At 36.7% G+C, this 6,000-nt stretch overlaps 1 protein-coding gene across 3 annotated transcripts in view; it reads left to right on the top strand.

Moving 5' to 3' along the window:
• Positions 1-256: 256 nt before the first annotated feature.
• Positions 257-6,000, top strand: part of ATP6V1A (ATPase H+ transporting V1 subunit A) — a 55,669-nt gene continuing 49,925 nt past the window's right edge. For 2 of the 3 annotated variants that reach the window (XM_067738869.1, XM_067738868.1), the window contains exon 1: positions 257-522. The gene's annotated coding sequence lies outside the window, so the exon portion shown is untranslated. The remainder of the gene's footprint in view (positions 523-6,000) is intronic. The other variant, XM_067738866.1, reaches the window with a different exon arrangement.

Raw genomic sequence — 6,000 nt, 5'->3', positions numbered from 1 at the left:
GCCTGTGGGAGACTTAAGTAAATTAGTGCTTTTAAGACAAATAGGTGTATTTAACAATTGGCCGGATAACTTGGCTTCCGTCCAGCACGTTTCGGTTTCGATATCACGTGATGGCCCCAAACCCATAAGCCTGGGATTTTGCCGGCGGGCCCCAGGGGGGCGGAACTTTTATCTCCATTTCCGGCCCCGAGACCACTGCGTGAACGTCACTTCCTTAGCAATGCACTTTAGCCCGTTCCACCCACGCCTTCTACGTTGCAGTTTACAACATAATCTTTGCGGACATTTTTGTTTTGTTCTTGCAGTACTAAAATCTAATCGCAAGAAAATTAATGTTCAAACGATCCGCAAAAATACAGGCGCCGGAGATGCAGCAAGCCCGGTTGGGGAGAACAGGGCGGAGCCGGGGGTCACGTGACTGTCTAGACCCGCCCCCCTCTGCAGCTGAAGGCTTCCCCTCCCACAGTGACAGAGCCTCTGGGTAGGTGATCGGTACAGTTTCTGGACCTCGCGCCCCGGCAGGTGAGTGGCGACCGGTAACCGGCGGCTGGTTGGGATAGAAGAGAAGAGGTGAGAGGATGAAGAGAAGAGAGAGTGTGAATGGTGGCTTCTGCTGTCCCGGGCTTCCCCCCGCTGTCATCCTGCACCGGCGATCTCATTTCTCCAGTTATCTTGACACCCGCTCCCCCAATGTGGTCGCCCCTGCAACCTAGGAGTTCACATGTCCACCCTTCCCGGGGCTGGGGGGTGAGTGCCGCCATTATGGTTCCCCTTTCGAGTCTTTGGGGCTTCGGGTAGTGGGATTGGTTCAGGCATTCTTCGGGGTCTGCAGTAGCCTCCAGGTCTCAATCCCCCGTTCTTTGGCAGAGGCCTTGTAAAGTCTTTACCTTCAGCCCGGGGCTGGGGAGCGGGGAGATAGGAAAAACCCCGGAGGCAGAGGCGTCTCCTGTGAGACCGGCTTGGGAGAGAATGTCACCGATGTGGCCCTCACTGCGGTGTCACTGTAAATCTTGCTTCCGAATGTGCATTTTCAGTTAATTCTTAGCTTTTATCTAACATCCCTGCGAGAGGCGTTTTATAGATGTCCACAAGCTTTGAATGGATCTGGAAGGGTAAAAGGTGGCCGTTTACCTTTCTCTTCTCTGACTTCATGGTGCAGAAAAGGAGAGGACAGTTGAAAGAATAAATATATACTACCTTCAAAACAGGAGGTGTTGGTAATGCGACAGTCTAGATTGAATGGGGAGGCGTTGAAAGATGGTGTTGCGGTGTCATGATCTGCAGGAGACCCAGGCTAGCTTATGGAAAAGTGACCTCCCTGAAAGGGAAGTAATTCTTCAGAAACTAATTGGGCTGGAAAGATAATTAAACTAATGTGTTTGACCATAAACTTAAAGGTAAGGAGGTTAAGTTGAGATATTGCTGACTTCATATTTTCTGCCTTTGACATCCTCTTGCCATTTCTCCCTAAAATCCTACGTAATTGCCACTCCCAGTCAATTCCTTGACTAGTGGTAAATTTATGTTAAGTAGCATTTGTATCCCTCCTTAGCTTTCCCCATTTGTAAAAGTCCAGGTGACCTCTTCAGATTTTGATGAACAGTATTTTCTGAAAGTGCAGAAAAGATTGTTTAGGTTTTTGCCCAACCCAGTGTACTCCCATTTCACATGTAATATAGTAACCAATGTTTTGACCCCAAACAATGTGCCTTAGGGAAGAGTGTTTTTCTGTTTGGGGTTAAACTCTTGTTTATACTGCAAACTCAAAGTCCCTTGGTTCTTTTAAATTGAAAGGCCTTACAGAAATTACAAATCTGATTTTTTAAATTTAAATTACACTTTTTCTTAATCTGAAAAAATTATATTCTTAGTTAAACCTTAGAGTTTTCTAACCCATGTCATTGAAGAATCCATTAAAAAGACAACTGAAAAATGAGGAAGATGGAATCATTATCTTTGAGTGGTGGGTATGAATGACTTATTTTTGTTTTTCTGGTATCTTCCAAATTCTCTGCAATAAACTGGTCTTATTTTGTTAAGGGGGAAGTTAAAATTCTAGAGTAACATCAATTTAACAAAATGTTTTATAGTAAGTTCAAAATAGAGAAACTCGCTTATTGATGCTCGTTACTAGAAAACATAACCTTAAAAATCTTTCTTGCTTTCTCTAAGTAATGATGAAGGCCACTGTTATGATTTACAGTTTTAGCATTTTGTGCATATAACTTATATTGGACAAAAGCACTAATTTGTTTGAGATGTTTAAGTATCGGTATGCTTGCTACCGATATAAATATAGTTTTATCCATTAGTTTGCTCCAGAGTGAGGTTCCCTGATCACTAGAGGAGAGAAAAATGTAAGCAGTGTTGCTTCATTGCCCAGGTAACATTCCACCAAATAACAGGAGTTCTTGAAGTCTAAACCAGTCCTGTCTGGATGAGACCAAAATGGAATAGAGAAAACAGGCTAAAAAGGATTGAGCACTAGCGGGGAAAATGTCAATGTGAAAGAGGTTGAATGAGTTTGCAATTTTACTTCACAGTTCCCCTGATTTTAAGGAACTTGCAAAAGCAATAATTTAGACCACTAATGAAATCTGGAAGATTGGCAGCAGGAATTGGTGACTAAATTGCTACTAAAGTTGAATTTGAAAAAGAGCTTTGACGTTATACTCGATTTACACACACAAACAAGTGATGTGAAGTGTGGAAACCATTTCTGAGACGAGCTTTTTATCAATCTATGAATATTATATGCAGAAATCTTTTTTTTTTTTTTTTTTGGCCTGCCACGTGGCTCGTGGGATCTTAGTTCTTAGTCCACTGACCACTGACCAGGGACTGAACTGGCCCCCCCACCCCCGGCAGTGAAAGCACGAAGTCCTAACCACTGGGCAACCAGGGAATTCCCTATATGTACAAATCTTAACATTCATTAGAGAATTGTGCTGTAGTCCAACATTAAATGGCACACGGGGGTTTTTGTGTTCGGGTCCCTGACACCTCTTGTGTGCTTACTCTGAGGTCTTTCTTATATGTCACTGCCTTTGTAGATTATGGCCACCACCAAGATGCTTTCTTCCTCTGTGGGCAGAACTAGGCACTAACTTCTATAGACTACTACACAATATTTTCTATTCTATTTTCATTTCTAGCACGTTGTATTTAATTACTGTTTGCTGGGCTGTTCCTTAGTAAACTGTAAAGCTCCTAGGAATTCAAGGACAGTGTCTCTACTGTTGTGTCTTTAGTACCAGGATGCAGAAGTACTTGATAGGCATTAAATAAATTGTTCATTGAATGAGTGTTTGACAGTTGGACAGGGAGATTAAACTACTTCTAAAGTTCTTGCAGATCATAGCTCCTACTGAGTTTATGCACTAGGTATTAGCTTTAAGATATAAATTGTTAATAGTAACCATCCAAATCATGGTCAATAGAATAGATATAAACCTCAGATGGACTTTATTAATGTAGTGATCAACTTATTTTCACAACATATGTGTTTGCATGATAGGGAAGGGAAGAGGAGTGAGTTGTGTTTATTGAAAAAAGGGGCACTGTACAGGCTACACGTGATATAGCACTAGACTAAAAGTCAGAAAATCATCATTAAGTACTGCCACTTTAGCTATATGCTTTTAAGTAAAGTTGGGGGTGGGGGCTTATGGTTTGATACTTAGGAACCTTTCTATCAAGGGTATTATGATTTCAAGTGAGATAAACCCTAGGTAATCTATGTGAAAGTATTTTTAAAACCAAGTGGTATTTCCTGATCCTATAGACCTGGGTTCAAGTCTGGCCTTACCATTTATTTAAGCTGTGTGACTTCGGACAATTTACTTAATCTAAGCTTAAATTTCCTCGTGTTTAAATCTATGCCATAGATGCTATTAAATTAGATCATGATGCAGAGGGCCTAGTACATACTTTGTACGTTTAAATAATTAACTTTGCTGATACCTAGTTTGATTTTATATACTGAATTTCTAAAGGAGACTTTTAGATATCCTATAAAATTGAGCAACAAGCTTGGGGTATGGAGTAAAGAGTAGAATTTGAAATGAGGCTTATTACCAAAAAATAGCAAGAAAAATGTACTTCTAGCAAAGATTCTAAAATAGATTTATTAATAGGAGCTAAGAAATAACATAAAGTCTATTATTTTGGCAACTGCAGTGACTTAATATTTTCTATATAAAGATTTTCCAGAGCTCATGATCATTAATATGTAGAATCAATTTAAGGAAGTATTGTATTTCTAAATTATTATCCCTACACAGGATTATAGAAATATATTAAAATTACACCACTCTACAGAGGTGGAACTTTTGAGTTTAGCTTATATTTAAAATTTCTGCCTTTTATTCTAACTGTTTTTATGCCTTATTTTTATCCTCATTTGAAGTAGACATAGGAATATAGAGAACACAATGGAGACGTGAACTAGAGTAAAACTTTTCCCTTCCTAGGTTGACGATTCACAAGGTTTAGTGGTTTTGTATTGGAAAATATCAGTAAATTAAACAATAATTGAAGTGTAGCTATCATGAGTTTATGTTTCACCTTAGTCCTGAAAAAAATAACTCATTTGTTCTAAGGAAAGATTTTATTAAGAGATTATTGAATATTTAATGTCTTTAATGTCAAGTTTTCTATTATAGTGAAATAAATTATGATCAATAACCATATTTTCCATTTAATTTTTCTGTAGAGACTTTAAAATTTTACTATTTTCTTTGTTTCCTGTTGTGAACTGAAAGTGACTTCGGTTTATATAAGTGTATTATTTTATATATATATAGTATATACATATTATATGTATAGTAAATACATATACATTGTGTGTGTGTTTATAAAGATAGCTGAAATAGATGTATATTTTCATAGTAATAAATCTTTATTTTTACCTGTAACTATTAAAGTCATCTTTAGAATTAGTTACTACTGTGAATAAAATTATTTAATGATTAATTTTTTTGAAACGCCCCTTTACATTTGTTTGTAGTTAGCTCTGTTTAATAAATTTCACAACTGCACTTAGCCTTCAAAATTGGTGGTATTTCATAGATATTTTGAGATTTAACCTGTGTTTTTTTTGTTGCTATTTTTTTGGTGTCAATATTATGACTAGTTACTACAATAAAATTTTCAGTTTTTCTGAATCTTAATGCTATCTGTAGAAACCATTGTTCTTTCGTTGACAAACCTTTTTAAAAATTATATCAACAGCATGCCATGTTTTATTTCTTTTCTGAAAAATAGTTAAGCTTATTTCATTGAAAGTAAAACGGGTAATGCATGATATAATGCAGAAGAGCTGCACATGTGCTTGAGCAATGAAAAACAACCAGACTTTGTTTTGTTTTAGTTATTTCTTAGTTTAATTCTTTTAAGTGTTTATTTAACAATAAAATAGAGAAGACTAAATTAGAAAACACTTATAAAATTGAAGAAAGGGCATGATACAGAAACTGTATGTGTAGTAATTGTATATACATATTGAAAAAGATGGACAGAAATGCATCAAAATAAGTCATCTTAGATTAGGAGATTTAAGAAAGTTTTAAAATTTCTATTTGAGTTCCTACAATCACTGTTTATTGCTTTGGGCAATAATTTTTTAATTTGGTATGGAGAATTAGGCATTTAAATGATGATTTCTTCTTAATTACTTGGATATCCTAAGTGAAAATGTTTTGACTTATCCAGATAACTGAATACGTTATTTAAGTTTATAGGTGCAGGTATGTTTTTAGGCCTCTGTAAGCTCAGCAGAATTTTAAAAAGCAGAAGTAAATCCCAGCATATAAAATAATTTAATACATGGTGAAGTGATATTTCAATCCAGTGGGAAAAACGGGGACATATATAGTAAATGTAACTGACACAGCTTGTCTGTCTGGAAGAAATTAACTTGAGCCAGTACTTTGCAGCATATGCAGAAACTAGTTTCAAGATGGATTAAAAACTTAAATATTTAAAATATTAAAAATATTC

The sequence above is a fragment of the Pseudorca crassidens genome, chromosome 5 (assembly GCF_039906515.1).
Source record: "Pseudorca crassidens isolate mPseCra1 chromosome 5, mPseCra1.hap1, whole genome shotgun sequence".
Taxonomy (NCBI): Eukaryota; Metazoa; Chordata; class Mammalia; order Artiodactyla; family Delphinidae; genus Pseudorca; species Pseudorca crassidens.
This window is presented reverse-complemented; position numbering and strand designations above follow the sequence as displayed.